This window comes from Poecilia mexicana, unplaced genomic scaffold (genome assembly GCF_051168715.1).
Source record: "Poecilia mexicana isolate PSO_F unplaced genomic scaffold, ASM5116871v1 scaffold_20, whole genome shotgun sequence".
Taxonomy (NCBI): Eukaryota; Metazoa; Chordata; class Actinopteri; order Cyprinodontiformes; family Poeciliidae; genus Poecilia; species Poecilia mexicana.
The window spans coordinates 25,195,420-25,216,210 of record NW_028263389.1 but is presented as its reverse complement, the minus strand read 5'-3'; the positions used below and the strand labels follow the sequence as shown (position 1 = coordinate 25,216,210).

The 20,791-nt window shown below is 40.1% G+C and overlaps 1 pseudogene; it reads right to left on the bottom strand.

Annotated features, from left to right (window-relative positions):
* Positions 1-15,227: 15,227 nt before the first annotated feature.
* On the bottom strand, positions 15,228-19,925 carry LOC148153524 (uncharacterized; annotated as a pseudogene).
* Between the last annotated feature and the right edge of the window lie 866 nt (positions 19,926-20,791).

The following is a 20,791-nucleotide window of genomic DNA, read 5'->3' as shown; positions in this document are numbered from 1 at the left end:
CTCTTCGTTTTACTACGTGGCCATCACATCAACTCTCTCAGGTTCAGCCTAACTCAACCCTAATTCAGTCCTAATTCCTTTTTCCTCTGTCTTGTGGGAAGATTGTCGATCCTTATACTGTTGAGTCCATTAAGTGTGCATTCTACATTTATAATTGTTGAATTTCTGGTATTGCTCAAATCCTGCTAAAACTTGCTAAATATGGAAGCATGGAAAATTCTGAGATTAATTTTGGATAGTCAAGTTAATTTATATTAATAAATAGATAAAGAGACACACCCACACACACGGGGTGCTGTGGTGGTGCAGGGGTTGAGCACATAAGGAGGTCTTAGTCCTCAGTGCAGCTGTTGCGGATTCGATTCCTGGCCTGGTGACTTTTGATGCATGTCTTCCCCCTTTTCTCTTTACCTACTTTCCTGTCTTAGCATTTTCAAATAAAGGCCATTAGAGCCCAGCACAAACGTTTGACACCAATTTTGTCTGATTTGAAGAAGGTGGGGGGGCCAACTTCACTCAGGTTTATTTCTCCTATTTATTCATGAGCAGGTGAAATCTGACGAAGGGTTCCACACCTGAAAACCTGTTTCAGTTTGAACCCCAGATGATTTTAGTGAACCACTTTGGTTCAGTTCATGCCTATAGCTCAGCTCTTAATGGCTGAAAGAGATAGTCACTGTAAAGGCCGATGTGTGCTGATGTAAGCAGGGTCTGGGCCAATCGGCAGAACTTTGATGAACATCCTGTCACACATTACCAGATGAAGATGACGTTCAACAGTCGAGCCCTGGGACCTCTTAGATAACCTGATCCATCATCATACAGACACTCAGTGGCACATACAGAGTACAAAGAGCTTTAGTTTGCAGGCTTTCAGTGGAAGTGCTGCTGTCCTCAAACCCACTCTAAACAAAAATGACATGATGTATCAAAGCAAACACTCAGCCAATCAATAGCTTATCTGGGTTATGCATCATGGGGGTCGGATGCTGTGATCTTGCTCTCCATCACTCTGCAAAGAGACGATGGGACAAAGGCTTCTCTCCCATGAGTTTAACTCCCTCTTGCTCCCTCCCTGCTAAAACATGATTGCTCTAATTGATTCATCACTTTGTTTGCATTTGGACTTTGATATATTTGGAGACAATATATCTCCAAATATATTGGATTTATGATCTTTTCTCAAATGAAATTTTCCTAAAATCAGTCACTTAATAACCAATTTTATGTTCATGTAATATAATTACATTTTAGAATATCTGCACCTTACAGATTCCTTCTATTTTTGCTTTTTGTCACACTGTAAATGTTTCAAATTATCAAATACATTTTAATGCTATGATAACCTATGTAAATAAGAATTTTCAAATGATGAAGATCCAAACCTAAATAGTCTGAACTTGCACTTTTCCAGTCATTTTGACCACTCAAAGTGCTTTACACTAGAGTCACATTCACCCATTTGCACTCAAACACTGATACGCAGATCAGTAGTCAATTTGCCCAGGGGCACATCAACATGTGGCAGGAGGAAGCTGGAATCGAACTGTCAACCTTCTGATCACAGGACAACTACCCACAGAGCCACAGTCACCCTAAAGACAACAAGTGATCTGTAAAGTTGTGAAGATGCTCAGCTCCAATCTAGAGCAGAGAAGAGAAATGCAACCTCACCAATGCTGGCCGCCTGTGACCGCAGTGCAGTCCAGGCCTGAGAGGATGCCCCATGTCCTAGAGACGGGTCCGTTATGAGTGCTTCATAAACGGGAGCTTTCAGACTCCTTCAGATTATTGAAGTGTTAATCACATTTTTAACACATTATTATTTATCTGTTTTGGAGGGCCATCCCATTCAGGCATGTTAAAGATGAAAGCAAACGCTCAAAGAAAAGAAATGAAAGTGAAGAGAATGAGAAACACATTGTCAGATATCCATGCATCTCTCCCTGAAAACATTCCTCAAAGTGACATTGAAACAGCTTTCCACCAAGGGTTAACATGTCTGGATGCAGTTAGTACATTTGGTCTCATAGGTCTCATGCTGAGCTGGTCTTGCCACTCCTTTTTTTCTATGCAAACAGAAGAAACTCTTCACTCATTCATTTGAAAAAGGATCCCATCTAGCTGGTGGTTTTTTGACCACTGTAAAATATGAAAAATCCAAATAAATTCTGCATTTTTATGTCTTTTTAAATCATGAAATGAGAAAATAAATGCTGAATGACTTCAGAAAGTAAGACCAGACATGAAAGGCTACTGATAATGTTTGTATCTTCATTTTGTCACAATGAATCAAACTAAACTGAATGATGATTTCAGGTACATGCAGAGGGGGGGGGGAGGGTGAGTGAAGGGAATTTTCTATTTCTGTGAAATAGAATTTTGTTCTATTTCTATGAACAAAAAAAAAAAAACTATTTTGTGAGGGGATCCCTGTCGGCCAAGGGCCATTGGAATTGTCCTAACCTTTCCCCCTTATATGGTGTCGCTGTACGTAGACCACTTCAGTATGAGTCTGTTGGAGAGCTCATGTCCGTCCTAAATGGTATCAGTTTACTTTTGTTTATTTGATGCCTTGGCTCTCTTTCTGTAAACTGAAAATGAATAAGCAGAGTTTGAACTTTTCTGTAGTTCTAAGAGGGATCAGATGAACCCTGCCTGAGCTTTTACCGTGTGTGCAGCTCTGGCGGAGTTTTTGATTTTTTTACTAACTGAACGGGTTACCCGGTTGACCAACCATGACATTTGTTGCGCTCTTCCTGAGTGTTAAACTGTGGGAGCGTTAAACAGAAAGTTTGCCGAAAGAGTAGAATGTAAGCAAACATTGTTGCTTCACTTCTCCTCCTCTGGAAGTCTCAGACACACTACCTGAACCTGGGAATGTCCATCCTCTATGGGTAGGCTTTGCTTTCATGTCTTTTTTTAATATGATTTGTAAAAAAACAAACAAAAAAACAGCTGATATATTCTGCTGTTTTGGTGTGTTATGTGCTTGTGGCCTGTATTTGTGTAGTTTAGGTTTGTGCTGGTTTTGTGTGACACGCACATAATGTGCGTTGGAGATGTCACGGTGTCAGGGTTTTTTGTTTCATATGTTTAGTTTTCTGTCAGGTTTTATTTTCAATCTAGGTCATTCTCCACCTCGTGTGGTTATTTAGCTCATGTGTGTCACCTGTGTCTCCTAATCAGTTATTTCCCTCACCTGTTTCCTGTAGTATTTAGGTTTGAGTCACATCCTTGTTTGTTGCTGGATTCTTGTCTGTCTGTGTAGTGTTATACCCTTATGCTGCCAACTTGTGTTTAAAGAAAGAGAAATAAATTGCAAGATGCCACACTGCTGTTCATTTTTTGGCTTGCCTCCACTTAAAAAACCGCTTCCTGACAGATGTGACCGTGCTCTTGTGGGTCAGGTTCAGTGATGGTTTTGTTTGTGCCCTCCGATAATATCCTGCAGGCGCCCCCAGTACCACCTGCTCACTGATCATTACTGTATCCTTGGTTAGGGTAAGCTGAAGCAGATCCCTCCTCCAGCTAAGAACGTCAGCATCACTAAAAGCGTTTAAATACAGATTTAGTGAAGTCTGTGAGAAGGGGACCAGGTTAATTGGCCAAGCTTAAAATCAATTATTGGCTATTTGCTGTGATGTATTTGTGAACCAACCAAGCTCAAACACAAAGATTACAGATGGCATCATATTGTAGGCATGGTAACATAACAATTAAACTAACAAGATGATTGTATGCACTTTTACAAAGTAAACTTTCAAAGTAAATCCTAAATGAACAATGTAGTTTTATTGTATCTCTGCTGAACACATTAAATCAAATTGAATAGCATTGTCATTCTCATAAATGATTGATGTTTTAGATCTATGGTCCGTGTTACAATTCAACCATTTATAGGGGCCCTGGATGACTAAAAGAAGCTCAATGTTCTGTAAAATGTTCTGTAATTTACTGATGTTAACAGAATTCGTTTTTTTGTTTTTTAAACAGATTATCTGCCTCATACAGATAATCTATCACAACATAGACAGTTTTAACAAATATTTTAAAAACATATAAAAAAAAGCTATACCCCAGCTTTAACTCTTTCAGAAAAACCAAAACCAGCATATAAACAATTTTGCAAAACAGTTTTTTCTAATTTTGCCATTTCCATATACTTTTTTATAATGGCTTCCTCCAAAATGTGCATTAAAAAAATCTTGATAGAAACATGGCTACAGAGACTGAGGACAGTTTTGACTGATTTCATGTTTGATGGTTGGGCGTAGTCAACCATAGTGTGTGCTAGTCAAAAATGACTCCAGTCACCAAAGTTCCATCTATCCATTTCAGATGAAAAAGTTTACCCTTTCTGTGAAACACAATGAGGCACAGTTTGACACAGATGAGCTGAGGGGTACTGATGAAAATGTTGGAATGGTGTCACCAGTCTTATAAGGAGAGGGCAATGATGGACGAGAAAGAAGGGTTAAGGCATCAACACAATGCAGTTCAGTAAGCTTCCCTTAAACAGACTTGGAGGACCAAAAAAGAGAACAAAAGCCAAATCAATACTCCCATTATCAGCCCTCATGTAAGACTGAATTAGATGTCATACAGCTTCAGGGTTAAAGATGAGATTTGACACATCTGAACATTTACAGCACAGTGATGGAAATAGCCAGCTGTCAGTGTGTGTAATGGTAACAGTAAAAGTGGGTGGGATCATCTGCTCTCAACACCAGGGTAAAAGCTGGATGCATGTAGAGTTGATAGACATGCTAAGCCTTATCTTAAGCTGAAACAAAATTAACTCCAAAATTAAATGAAATTTGACATCTTTAGTTTCCAATACATAACTTCATGTCATAATACTTCCAACCATCTGATAATGTCTCTGATCTCTCCCTACCAATAACCTCTTGGACCCCATAGCAAGGCTCTGAAGAAGTATTCTTCTTCAAATGCTTTAATGTTTCAAAATGATGCTTTTCACAGTAGTAACAGACTTGCTCTGGCAGTTGAAGGAGGAACAGCTCATCCTGCTCTCTCTCATCCTTATTGATAACATTTCCTGTGAGTTATTTTTAAAGTCACAGTTTTTAGAGTTATTTTTACACTATCGACATCATAACTGGATTACTTCAAATCTAAGGTCTGGGGGATTTTCTTACTTTTATTTTTACCTTACTTCAGCTCCAAGTTGAACCAAGCCTCAAAACATTCTGACTCAAATGGGAATCCCACTGAAAAACAGATTTTCTGCACATCATCAGCCTCACCTGAAACTTCACCTTCAAACATCAGCAATGAGGCTAGACCAACACATCCACCCCCCAAAGCTCCAAAGGACAAAGCAACCACCAGGAAAATGAAAGGTATGCCAAAAGTGCTTATTGTTGAAGATGAGGCAGTAAATGGAATCAGCCACGTTTGCAATCCCAAGAAAATGAGAGTGATTTCTTTTCCTGGTGACACTGTTATCTGATTTACTCTCTCTAACCACTGATCAGCCAAATATTGAGACTTTAGTTGTGCATGTTGGAGCCAACGATCTGGCAAAGCAAAAATCGGAGATTCTGAAAAAGGACTTTAATATTCTTCTGAACACTATGGGAAAATTAAAAATGAAGTTATTTCTCAGTGGTCCGATTCCATCACCTCAATGTGGAGACAAAAAACACTCCAGGCTGCTCATGATAAATGGCTGATTAAAGCTCTACCAGCTCAGTGACCTTCATCGATAACCTCTGGATCTACTGGCAGCGCTTTCACCTCTTGGAAGAGGCGGACACAATCTTAACAAACATGGGATAAAACTGCTCACTGCAAACATTTTACATTTTATCAACAAGGACAACAATGTGATCATCGCTTCAGAAGAACAGGCTCAAGGATGTCTGACTAGGATGGAACCCTCCGTGTATCAGGAGCAAACTATTCCAAAACAAGCTGATAAAACATCGACTGGGGACAGAGTGACTGGTTTCCCCCCTCCTCCCCCACCCTCCTCCACTCATTCACTGCATGCACAAGATACCTATGAAGAAATGTCTTCTGGACCAGAGTTTCTCAAATTTACAGATGGAATGGATCAACAGATTCTCCTTGGCACGTCTCTCCTTAGTGTTCATGTAGCAGACCTCACTTCATTTAAGCCACCTGCCTCTGACTTCCCAGAGGATCCAGCACTCTGCGTTTCTGAGGTCTGAGACCGGGGTCCAGATATTATCTTTACACCTGTCTTCCTCCAGAATGTGTCTGGCCCCCCGGCACTGCAAAACAGGACATTACCTGTCCAGATCACTACAAGAAAAGTTACAAAAAACAGAAATACAAAATACAGCAGTCTTTAATTCAAACCTCAGACTGAAGAACTTTCAGCCTCCAAGTCACTTAAACTGGCTCTTTTAAATACCAGATCTCTCTGTGCTAAAGCTCTATTAATTAATGATTTCATCACTGAGCATAATATTGATGTTGTGTTTCTGACAGAAACATGGTTGAATGACAATAATGAACCAATCGTACTAATTGCATCAGCGCCTCCTAACTACAATTTTTTAAGTGAGAATAGAAAACATAAAAAAGGAGGAGGCGTGGCTTCAATATTTAAGAATATCATAAATTGTAGTAAAACTTCTTTCGGTCATTTCACCTCTTTTGAGTATCTGGGAATTGAGGTTAAAGGTCACAAACGAACTTTGACCCTAACTTTATACAAAACTCCAACATATGTGGAAAATTTCTTTACTGACTTGAATGAGCTTCTATCTCTCATATGCATTGATTACGATTGTTTAATAATTGTAAAGGTTTGAAAACTCAACATTCATGTTGACAACCGCCAAGTCAGAGGGGCAAAAAAGCTCTTTAATATATTAGAGAGTTTTGGTTTAACACAACATGTCAAACAAGCAACACACACTCATGGACACACACTGGACCTGGTTATCAGTGAGGGTGTGAATATTTCCAATGTTTCTGTAACTGATGTCGCCTGTCGGATCACTTCCTGTTATCTTTGAAAGTTCTTTATCCGTTAACCCACTTGGACAAACAGCTACTGTCACAAAACTTTCTTTCACAGAAAACACAGCAGAAACATTTCATCAAATCTACTCTTCTTCCTTGTCCTTAAGCTGTAGTGATGTAGATGAGTTAGTAGATGATTTTCAGTCTAAAGTTTCGGATATCATTGATTACATTGCCCCCATTAAAGTGCAGGTTGTGTCTGGTAGGAAGAAATCTCCATGGAGAAATGCACAAACAGTTCAATCTGCTAGATAACTCTGCCGTTGGGCAGAACGGAGATGGCATCAAACTCACCTTCATGTTTAATAGGTAATCTTTCTTTATAGATTTCATATCACTCAACACTAAAATATGCAAGGGAAGCTTTCTTTGCAGACGTCATAAACAAAAAACATTAACAAAGCTCGATCTTTATTTGCGACAGTTGACAAGCTCACTGTCATGATATGCGGGATGAAGATGAATGATGTTTTAATAATGAAATCCACGGAACAGAACAATGGGGAACAAGACGCTACACAACGAGGATCCGACAACAGATAGACAACAGGTGGGACTAAATACACTGGGAGGGTAATCAAAGAAACAAGACACAGCTGGGAACAATCATCAGGGAAGACACAGAGACTCACAGGGGAACAGACTTATAAACACATAAAACCCAAGAAATAAATACACAAAAACACAGATCACCACACTCACAAACCCTCCTATGATGTTACCACCTGAACTCCAATCTAATGCCTGCAACAAGTTTTCCAGTTTCTTTTCAGAGAAAATTCAAAAAGTCAGAGGATTAATCTGCACATCCACTCTAAAAGCAGTACCAATGCTGTGCCCAAACAAAACAAATACAGGAAAAATGACCCAGTTTCAACTACTTCATTATGAAACCCTAGAAGAAATTATAAGTCAATTAAGCTCCAGTTCCTTCTGTCTGGATGTTCTACCCTCACATTTCTTTAAGAAAGTCCTGCCTGTAATTAATGATCTGATCCAAATAGTAAACTCATCGCTCTCATCAGGTGTTCTCCCCCCAGGCTTTGAAAACAGCTGTTATCAAACCACTGATAAAAAAGAAGAATCTGGACAAATCACTACTGCAGAATTACAGGCCGACCTCTGACCTCCCATTCGTCAGCAAAGTTGTTGAAAAAGCAGTTTAAACAATTAAATAGCTTCCTAACGATAACCAACCGCTTTGCCTCCTTCCAGTCTGGTTTCCGATCTCACCACAGCACGGAGACTGGCCTAGTCAAAGTGTTCAATGATATCCATGTAAGTACAGACTGTGGGAGAACCACAGTGCTGGTTCTGTTGGACCTCAGTGCAGCTTTTGACACTGTTGACCATGACATTTTACTGAATCGACTGGAGAGTCGAGTCAGACTCTCCAGTCGATTGGGCCGGTGGCTTGAATCTTACATAAAGAACAAGGTTTTCTTTGTTTCGATTGGAAACTTCTCATCAAAGAGGTCAAAGGTCACATGTGGGGTACCTCAAGGTTCAATCCTAGGACCCCTCCTATTCAATATCTATATGCTCCCACTGGCTCAGGTTATAACAGGAAATAAGATCAGCTACCATAACTATGCAGATGATACACAGCTCTACATCACAATGTCACCAGGTGACCTTTGACCCCATCCAATCACTGAATAGATGCTTAGAACAGATAAATATGTGGATGTGCCAAAACTTTCTCCAGCTGACCAGAAACAAAACTGAAGTTATTATCTTTGGACCTAAAGAGGAGCGAACTAGAATCAATGCTCAGCTTCAGTTATTATAACTAAGACCAGCGATCAGCCCGAAACCTGGGAGTAGTGATGGACTCTGACCTGAACCTTCAGAGCCACATTAAGACAGTCACAAAGTCGGCCTTCTATCACCTGAAGAACATCTCCAGGATTAGAGGACTGATGTCTCAGTGAGATATAGAGAAACTCATCCAGGCGTTTATCTTCCAAACAAGAAGAAGCTGCATTCAGCTTCTAGGCACCACAAATCTGGAACAAACTTCCAGAAAACTGTAAAACAGCTGAAACATTGACTTCCTTTAAATCTCAACTAAAAATCCACCTGTTTAGAGTTGTATTTGAAATGTAATCAATTAAGAATTTAATGATGGCACTTGACTTAATGTTATGTTTTGATTGTTGATCCTATGTTGCATGACTTTGTGTTTCTGATGTAAAGCAGTTTGCAATGCCTTGCTGCTGAAATGTGCTATACAAATAAAATTTGATCTTTTAAAGGTCTTGTTGGCTCTAGTGGCCTTTATTTGAAAATAGTTTGACAGGAAACAGGGTAATCAAAGAGGGGGAAAACATGTGGCAAATGTCGCCAGGCCGGGAATTGAACCTGTGACCACCGCCATGAGGACTAAGGCCTCAATATGTGGGTTGTGCTTTGCCCCCACGCCACCACAGCACCCTAAATTTGATTTGATTTTGATTTAGTATTCAATTGTATTTTCAGATATTTTAAGAAGACTAATGCATGCCATCTGTTGAACATCTTCTTTAGCAATCAATGTTAGGTCTCTATCATGTAACACTGCTTGCTTTTCTATGTTTTGTAGGTTGGTATGTCTGTGTGTCTTCAGTGTATATTAATGTCATGTTGGATATCTGTGTGTTTCACATGCTCTGCAGAACTGGAACCTGCCTTAGAACAGCAAATGTGCTTAGTCAGACCCAATATATGTTTGTCTTTCCCTGTTTAGATTTAGTTCTAGTTTAATTAAAGCTGTCTTGTCTCAACTGTTATTTTTGTGACGACCTTTGGTTCTGCCATTTTCAACAGAAACAGAAAAAAACTCTGATTTTGGTACTTGGTATAGTTATAAATACTGAATATAAATGATTATAATATATAAATAATTGATAAATAAATGATTACAAACTAAATCCTTTTCAGTTATAAACTAAATCTTTCATCCAAGGTAAACAGCCAAACTGGAACCCCCCACCCCACAGACAGACAGCCCCTCAGAACTGATCTTCTACTACAACAGCAGTCTCTCATGTTGTCTTGATGAACTAGCCCCTAAAACAGTCTCATTTGCCCCGTACTGTCTGTCCTGTGATAACTGCTGAATACCATGAGACGACATCTGACAAACTGAGAGAATGTACTAAACTTCTGCTCTAACTGTTCCATCTCGGACTACATACACAATACAAGGATGCACTAAACTCTGTCCAGTCAAATTACTACTCCATTCCATGCTCTGTTTTTTCTCAACTATCAACATGCTTCTAAAGCCCAATAACAACATCTCCTCTTCCTGTAACACCACCACTTTCAGTCTTTCAGCCCGAAGAAATGTTGAAATATTTACATTTCCCTTAATCTCTCCTCTGCTCACACAGCCCCTCCTAATTCACCTAATTCTAATTCTCCTGTCAGCAGCTCTCACTTCAGTCCAATCTCCTCTGTTCAACTGACTAAAATTTTATGTTAATACTCCCACCTGCCCATTGGATGCCATCTCCTCTAATTAAAAGATTTCTCCCCATAATCTCTCTTCTGCTCTTAATAATCATCAACTCCTCCCTTGCTTCTGGATCTGTTCCACAGTCTAGCAGCCATCATGCCAATATTGGCAGCAACTTCCAATATCGCCAGAATTGGAAGTGCATGGAAGTCCATATCCAATCTTCCCTTTCTGTCCAAAATTTCAGAACGTGCCATAGCTGGTCAGCTTCAGACTCACTTCATTTCCGATAGCCAGTTTGAACCATTCCATCCAAAACACAGAATAGCACTCTTCTCAAAGTTACTAACAATACTTTCCTTTCCTCTGTCTCCAACCAGTTCAGGATCCTCGTCCTCCTGGACTCATTGCAGCTTTTGACACCATCAGTCACTCCATTCTCCTGTCTCTGTGAGGATTTGAGTTTTCTGTGTGTTTATTTCTAGGTTTTGTTTCCTGTGAGTCTCTGTGCTGTCCTGTCTTCCTCCTTGATTGTTCCCAGCTGTATCTAGTTCCCCTGATTACTCCCTGCGTATTTAAGTCCACCTGTTGTCTTCATCTCTTGTCGGGTCCTTGTCAATTGTCGTAAGTCGTTTGTTGTTAGTCGTCACAGTCGTACTGACTAGTCCTGTGTCGGCTTTAGTTCTCATTAATCCAGTTCTGTTCCTGTCACTACCAGTGCTTAGCCTCCTGTTCTGCTGTGCTGCCAGTCTCCTGAACTGTTTTGGAGCTATTATCCGTCATTAAATCATCATTTATCTTCTATAAACTGGGTCTGCCTGCGTTCTTCCTCACCTCAACCGCACTTCATGACAGTCTCACCTCAAGTCCAACCTGAAAATCAACAGCTCTTCTTTGTTCTGGTTTCAGTCCAACTTTCCAAGAGCCAACAGTATTTAGAAATCAACTGCTGTGGCTTCTCTATACTCCTTTTATCCCAGGGTGGTCCCCAAAGTTCAGTGCTTGGTCCTCACCTGTTTATCCTCTATATCCTCCCCCTTGGTAAGATTATCTGTTGTAATGGCCTCCATTTCTGCTGATAAGCAGATGACCGTTTAACATTTCCACCAAATCCAAAAACCCCAATATCCTTTCCACCGTCAAAACCTGGAAAGCACTGACAAAACTCACATCATTGGACCAAAAAGTGTCACCAAGTCCACGTAAAACTTTTGCCTCAACTTTGACATCACTCTCACTCCATCCCTACTCATCCATAATCTTGGCATTTTCCTCCACTCTACTCTTATTTTAACCACACATCAAATAAATAACCCAGACTTCTTTCTTCCATCTCAGAAACAAAAGATGACTCCAACCTTTACTCACCTTCTCCACTGCTGAAGCATAATCCAAACCTTTGTCACATCCAGAATCACCTCACCCTCGTCATCACATTAACTAGACCCCAGGGGACTTCCTACATCCATCCTCACTGCTGAAATCATTCATATGCCAGTGGTTCTCTACATATATTCTTATTAAACATAAATGCTCAGGTTTTTGGATATGTTGTTTATATCTGAATATGTCACTACCTTGTGATATAATCCATGTAAGTGAATCTTACATGGATTGAATCTCACTAGCCGAGACATGTTGCCCCATTGTCAGTAGTTCTTGGACATGCTGCCATTGTTGTGTTAAATTTAAATTCCTTTTTCTTTTATTTTACAAACTTCAACAAGTTACATTTGCAGTTTTTGCAGAAATGTAGCAAATGATAAAAATGTGAACATATGTTCACATTTACTTCCAGACATACCTTAGCAAATAGGTCATAAGAACATAAAAAAACAGAAAGTCAGAGAGAACGCTGATTGTCCTCTTTTATCTTTTCATCGATTGCAGAAGAAGATGTCCACCAGACATATCAGAGCACTTCAATCTTTACATGCCAACTACTAATAGGATTTGTCACAGACGGGGAGATATAATGGTCTTGTCTTTCACCATGTTCTGGCACCATTAAGCCGCCAATGTCTTTTTTCCTTTTTCAGTGAGACACCCACCTTCTGAGGTAAAAATTTTATTACATGGTAATTTAAGACATGGTTCGTTCATCTCAAGTGTCGCCGCTGGACATACAGATCGAAAAGAGGCCCACTGATATTTTTATTCCTCATCTTACAAACCCCACACATTATCTTTTTTATAATCTGTATTTTATTTGCATTTTTCTCCCCTGAGGTGAGGAATGGAATCGGGCTATAGCCGTGAAACCCCACAGCCGTCTGCATTTATGTGCCATGCTTCACTGGGGACTGAGGCGATTTATCACTTCTCTTTGTTACACTGCTTTTTATGACTTACATTGATCATCAAGGTGTATAACCACTATTGCGCCAAGTACGATACTGCTAGCACTCTTTTCTACTCTTCCTCACTGTTGGACAGGAACTCTAAGGCATCTAACTGACATCTCATTTTCTTTCTGTTTACAGCTGCTTTATTTTTTATATGAGGAAACTATTCTGAATGCTTAGATGCCCTTTTGTAATCTGGACATCAAATCCAGATTTAAACTCCTGGATATTCTGGATGTAGATGTTGTAGTTAGATATTCTGCAAGAGATCATTCAGTACCACATTAAAAATGGAAAATGAATGTTTAACGATGTATACAATAGTTTATTTGTATAGCACATTTTTAAACAAATGTTTCAATCAATAGGTCAATAAAACATTATAAATGACACACCAAGAAACACAATCATTTGACATACACCGACAATGAAGAGGCCTAATTTTTATTTCGATTTTTAAGTACCCTGTCCAAGTAGTGTTGTCTGAGTGTCAAGGTGAGGCCCAACAGATTTAGTTTCACTTGCGGAGCATCGCAGCTTTCACCTGTCTAATTGTGGAAGAGCATTCCACCATGAAAGCCCTTCCTCCTTCCGTCTCTAGTTGAGCTCTGTTTGTGGAAAATAATAGCTGAAGATCTGAGATCTCAGATTACTAGAAGAGATATCAGGATAAGAAAAGTAATATGATGGTGCACGATCATTCTGCAAGTCAATTCAAGGAGGACAACACAGGATGACAAATGTATTCATTTTACCTCTGTCTGGTGCCAAGACTGCGCTAAAATTAAGCATTAAACTTTTTGTCCAAAAAAGCTTAGCCATCATTTTGACAGTTTTCACTGTCAAAATGACTGTATTCACCCGTCATTTTGATTGACTGGTGAAAACATCCCATCATAATTCTTAATTGCCTGCCATTTTTTAAAATGCTAATATATTTAATTACATTTAATTTTCATTAGGTCTTCATTAGCTGAACTGAAAATCCAAGTCAGCAGATGAATATATTTCACTTTTTCTGCAGTGAAAAGTTTTAAAATCAGGGAACATTTCTCAAGGTGAAGTGATCAGAAGTCGCCAAAACTCTGACCAAGAGGCTACCTGATCCCAAAACCCTCAGCAGGAGAAAACCTGTGCAAAGTTCTTTGCCTCTGGCTGGTTTGCTACCATGATTCTAACACACATCTTCACAGCTCTGCACAGCAGCAGATCTTGGTCACTGCTGCACATCTTAGAGCTCATGTTGCGTTTAAAGGCGGCTCGGAAAGACACGTCACAACGTATTAACAATGGAATAAACAGTTGTAATGGCTGAAAAAAGTGCAGGGTGTAGAGGGCACAGCTACGGGAAGTGCGAGAGCCCCTACTGTGTCAAATCGAAAATTAACCACTCTGAGGTAAAAATAAAAGAAAAAACAACTTCCAGTACAGGTGGGGCATGGCTGACTTGTTAGGCGGGGAATGCCACCCAATTCCCACCCCCGCCGCCAGGTCTGCCTGCTGGGTGTAAGGCCAGTCTGCCTCATATGATCTGAGTCAGTTGTATTCAAAGAGTGGAAATCTAAAGAGACATTATGAGACTAAATATACAAACTTCAACCAAAGCCTGTATAGGTAGGATAAGGAGCAAAAACAAATCGAGGTTATATTATGGCAAGCTACACGACTAACTGATTTAAGGGTCCAACAACATGATTGTTGACTGCAGGATTATTGTAACATAATAACAGTAAATTTAATTTTACTGTTAAATTTTATTATTTTTTTTATTGGTTCTTAAAGTCAATTGCACTTTTCAGTTCAGCGAATGATTTAATGGACATATGAATAATTGATCAGTGGGTAAAAAAGAAATAACATCTATATTGTTAAATGTAAGATAAAAATGAAATATGAAATATTTTTGAAGGTTGATTGAAAAAGGTTTGAACCCCAGACTGTTTGGATAATGGAAGTAGTGGACCTTTTGCTAGTTTAGCTGGGGACCCCTGGTATCTCATGTTTGATGGAGATTTGCCCAACTGGCTTGCATTTGGCCTCAAGGTTCGTTTTCCGTCTCATGGAGTTTGCAATGAGTGTTGCCTCTGGCTGGTTTGCTATCATGATTCTAACACACATCTTCACAACACAGAGTGTTGTTGATCTTGTACAGCTTCAAGGATTCCAGGAGCCACGTGTGTGGCATTGAGTCACAGGATTTCTAATTATTCAATACAAGGCAGTGCTCAGGTTTGTTTGTCTAGCAGCCATGGGTGACTGTTCTCTCAACCAGTAGCTGGTGTTTGGCTTTTCTGGTAGTTACCAAGGCCTTTCTGTGCCTCTGTCATGTGTTGATCCAAGTTTCTGCTTATCTTGTCTGCTATGATGCCTGACAGCAGCTTCCATGTTGTGGAGAGACATTCTGACCCAGTCAGAGGTCAAGAGGTCACCGAAAGCAGGATTTCATCCAGGATGCATTCATCTATCCTTCTATCCTGACTAGTCTGTCAGTTCCTGCTACTGTAAGACATTCTGATAGCATGATGCTGACACCACCATGCTTCCCTCTACACATGGTATTGATCTAAGGAGGAGCTATGCCATGCCTGGTTTTCACAACAAAGACTTCATTCAGTCTTTGTCCAATCAGACCAGAGAACCTTGTTTCTCCTGGTCTGAGAGACCTTCAGTTGCCTCTAAGTGACCTCCAGACGGGGTGCCATGAGCCTTTTCTTAAGCAGTGACTTTCATCTGGTCACTCTACCATCCAGGCCTGACTGGTGGATGACTGCAGAAATGGTTATCCTTCTGGAAGGTTCTCCTCTCTTCACAGAAGAACGCTGGAGCTCTGACAGAGACACCATCAGGTTTTTGGTCCATGTACCTGACTTAGACCCTCCTCCCTCTGTTTACTCAGCTCCAGGAAGAGTCCTGCTGTTTCCAAATGTCTTCCATTTACCAATGATGGAAACCACTGAGCACAATAGGACCTTCAGAGCACAAATATTTCTGGATCCTTCCCCAGATGTGTGCCTTAAGACAGTCCAGGCTCTAAGGTCTACAGACATATCCTTTGATTTCATGCGTGGTGTCTGACCTCTGACCTGCACAGAAGGACCTCACAGAGACATGTGTTTGTCTTTTTAAAACAAGAATAAACAACTGAATTTATCAAGACAGACTGTATTTAAGTCACAGAAACATCTCAAGTAGGCCTGTCACGATAACAAATTTTGCTGAGCGATTAATTGTCTAAAATTTATTGTGATAAATGATAATATTGTTTCAAGACCTTTTGGCACTGATTTAATGGAAATTAATAATGCATGCGATTTCCTGCCATACATAGATACTTAATTTTCAAAAGAACACATAACACTGAAACTGATAAACTAAATAAACAAAACAAACAAAAATAAAATAGATTCTCATTCTCCATTAACAAAAATCGTACTTGAATAAAAACTAAACAACATAAAGCCGAAATGGAAATAAATACTGCATTCAACCAAAAGAGTGCAGATTATGAAGTCTGTATCCTGTATTGGCCTTCAGTAATCAGTAGATTTAAATAGAGAAGATGGGCACATCCGACTACCTAATACAATAGTTCACACTACACAATTTTTTGCCCTTATTTTTATGGAGTTAGATTTGTTTCACAATTATTCAATAAAAAAAATCATGTCAACAAAAAAGTAGTATTCAATCAAAAAAAAAAAATCATGTCAAAGCAAAAATCACTAAGTTTTTGTTGTTTTTTTTTACTTTTTTTTTTGGTTGAGTCTCTTTTTGGTTGAAACTTTTTTTTTTGTTGAGTCTCTTTTTTTGATAATAAATAAACTGACTTGGAGAAATATATTTAGCCAAACACACCCGGCCCCTAAAAGCAACACTTACTTCCCTACCTGATCTTCTCTGACTCAACACTTGCTGGTCTCTCCATCCTCATGCTCTGATCGTCTCTAGCAGCTGGAGGAATCAGTAAAGACCTTCAAGCCTGTCCTGCTTCAGCTGCACTCTGCTGGTCATACTAGAATGGGGAATTAGGAGAACACCAATTTAATTTAATTTAATATCATAACACAGCAAAAGGCATATTACATCTAATTTGGAATAAAACTATGTACAAGACAAACACCCACCAAATAATAAAAAACAGAAATTATGTGAATATCCTACTTCGGCCTGTGACCTACCAGCTTAGTTTTACATTTTACATCTGGAAGAAAATGTATATATTTAAGAGTTACGTTGCCTCCCCTCATCGACAACACTGATTATGTGCTTGGTAAATAAATCATCTGCACAGTCACTTGACGTGTGGTGCAGATTAATGTGGACCTAATAACATTTGTGCAACGATCCGCTGTTTTCCCATTTTAGCTTCAATGCTAGTTAATACACACACACACACACACACACACACACACACACACACACACACACACACACACTGAGGATTGCGCAACAGTTTTTAACACATATTTCCTCCAGATATATCTGGTATTTTCCACCCTTAACGCCACTCGACAGAGGTGCGCTGGTTAACAAATTCAACATAAACACAGGCGAATATTACACAAGCCTAGTTTATGAACTTTACCTAGTGCTAACATTAGCTAGCACAATATGCTACCGGGGATCGCGGCAAAATATGTGACTGTTGTCATAAGTTGTGTAAGATTTCTTCTTTGAAACAGGGTGGACACTTTAGAAGCTGCTAAACGGTGTAATTTTGTGAAGATTACTTACCATCACATTCTGTGTCCCGTCACCGAAGCCCTGCAGTTCGGACCGAGTTCTGAGATCTCAGGGAGTCATCCGCTTTAGTCAGCGCTAACCAATCGGAACACGTCTTACATCGCTCGTCCTTAAGCCCCGCCCAGAATGTTCATGTAAGCTTCCCCAAAGCAAATAAAGTTATATAAGCAAGAAAAACGAATTCAACCAAAAACTCAGAAAAAAGTTTCAACCAAAAAAAAAGAGACTCAACCAAATAAAAAGTTTCAATAAAAAAAAGTTTCAACCAAAAAAAGAGACTCAACCAAAAAAAAAAAAAAAAGCTTCAAAAAAAGAAACTTAGTGATTTTTGCTTTGACGTGATTTTTTTTTTGATTGAATACTACTTTTTTTGTTTGACATGATTTTTTTTTTTTGATTGAATAATTGTGAAACAAATCTAACTCCATATATTTTCCCCTTATGACAATCTTAGATTGTTGGCCGATCTAAGATTGTTGCTGGTGATTTCGTAACCGATCATCCTGCAGTGTGTGGTGTGTTACGGTAGATCGTCGTGGCCGCTCCGATCTAAATCAGGGGTTTTCCCCGACTGGGAGCTTAAAGCTGAATATGACAGGTAGCCAATCAGAATGCTCGGATTCACCTCCGCGCTTTCTGAGGGGAAATTACGGAGGGGAATCTCAAACAGCAGACACGGCGCAACACGAAGTCCAGCGGACATTGGAGATGATATGTGGAAACAACATTAATGTTTATTCAACATTTCGTGCAAAGAATATAGAAATGACAAAGAGAGGAGTTGGAGCCAAATTGCTACCGCAGTTGATAAACCCAGTAAGTTTTCAGCTGTTCTTTGTTAACGTGACATAAATAGGTTATAATGATTTTCATTCAGTCAGGATTTTACGCTGACAATAGCCACATGCATCACAGGTAGATTCTGTCATGAATTGGTGGTAGGTGATGAGGAGTGACGCTGAGACCCAGGTAAGGTGATGATAATGATGGTTTTAGTGATGACAATGATGGACAAAACAGTCCAGGACAGGCAGCACGGGAGAGAACTATAGCACACGGCTAGTTACCGGTAGCACTGTCACAAAGTCTGAACACAGAGCTTAGTAAACCAGGACTTAACTGGAAAACTAGACAAACTGAGACAAACGTAAGACAAGGACCCGAAAAGAGACAAAGACAACAGGTGGACTTAAATACACACGGGAGTAATCAAGGGAATGAGAAACACCTGGGAATAATCAACGGGGAAGAAGCAGACACAGACTCGCAGGAAGGAACTGAACATAAAAAAACTCTAAAAATATACACACAGAAACATGGATCATGACAGATTCTAGTAAAGCATTGATTAATGCCTGATTTTATTTTGTGCCCATGTGACTGGACACCACACGGCATGATCGAACCCGATTGAACCTATACCTAGGATTTCTGTCGGCTAATGTGTCTCTCGGGTTTTGAAAATGGGCCGACAATCGGCCGACAACTCGTGTAGTGTGTTCTGGACATTACACTAAGGCAGGGGTCACCAACCTTTTTGAAACTGAGAGCTACTTCATGGGTATTGAGTCATACAAAGGGCACCAGTTTGACACGCTCATGTTCATCTTGGCTTTAAATGCATTTAAAGCACTTATCAAATCAACAACAGTTTTACCTTTGCCTTGGAGCTCGCAGTTCAAGACGTTTAGTTTCCCAGTAATGTCCATCAAAAATGCAAGGTCAAGGGTCCACTCTGTGTCTTCTAGCAGTGAGACGTCTTCGCCTTTGGACTGCATGAACTCTTTGATTTCACCCAAAAGTGACAAAAAACTAAATAAAACTCGTCCTCTGCTGAGCCATCGGATTTCTGTGTGTAGCAGCAGTTCACCATATTCAGCTGACATCTCCTCCAATAGCACCTTGAAAGCTGTTTAGCTTTGGAGCGGATGTTGTTAATGATTTTTACAACGGGAGTCATCACGTGCTCAAAGCTGATCACTTTTGCACATAACGCCTGCTGGTGAATGACAGTGATAATGCAGAAATGTTGGGAAGTCTGGGTCACCTTTACAGTGAGCGATGAAACCTGTATGTCGGCCGATCATAGCAGGAGCCCCGTCTGTTGTCACCGCCACCAGTTTTTCCAATGCTACCTTCTTCTGCACGAAAAACTCCTTCAGCGTGTTATAAATGTCAACTCCCCTCGTAGTTGTCTTTAAGGGCAGTAGTGTCAGGAGTTCTTCTCTTGTGGAGAAATCTTCAAACACCATCCGGATGAAGACCAACAGCTGCGCTGTACTACTGCTGTCCACGGACTCGTCGCACTGGATGCTAAACCACCTGCATTTTGCCAGATCCCAGTCCAGCTGATCGGCCAGGTTACCAGACATAGCTGACACTCGTCTAGCCATCATAGATGCCCCCAGTTGGACGTCGGAGAGAGTACAGATTAGATCGGTTCCATTTTTGTCGTCTTTAAGTACAGTGTTAGCTATTATCATCATTGCTTCTTTGACAACTGCTCCATCTGAAAATGCCTTCTTCTTGATCAGAAAATGTGTAGCTCTGAACGAGGCTTCGGTTGCTTTTAGTGACTTTTTTCCCGCCCTCGTGAAAAAAGATTGTTGCTTACCCAAAGCTGCCTTTAGCTCACTGGCTTTTTCTGCACTTAGTGCGCTTCCCGGTGGGTAGTTAGCATGGTAATTTTTGTGACACGTAGTGAAATGTCTCTCAATATCGTGCCACTTTGCCGTCGCTACGGTCGTCCCACAAATGAGACACACGCAGGTTTCTTTCACAACCGTAAAAAAGAACTCCTTCTCCCATTCCTCGTTAAAGTGATAAATTTTCTTTCTTTTTTCAGCCATATTTTTGGGGAAAGAAACTGCATTCAGCGCCCATCTTCGCTGTGTCCGCTAGCCTACGTTCCATTGGCACTTTTTGTCATGCGCACAATACTGACCATTGAATTAGAACTAGAGTAAGTCAGAGTTCACTCTAACTTTTCTAAACGTCATGTATAATGAGGATATTTTTAAGATACTGTCATTTTTAAAGCTATATAAATGAAAGTGTGATTAAAAAAAGAATAGCAACAGAATAAAAAAAATTTTTAGACAGCTCACTAATGAGTTGTGCTATTTTTAGAACGGGCCTGCAGGCGACTCATGTGGTCCTTGCGGGCGACCAGGTGCCCGCGGGCACCGTGTTGGTGAGCCCTGCACTAAGGAAATGAGGAAGGGGCAGGGTCAGTGGA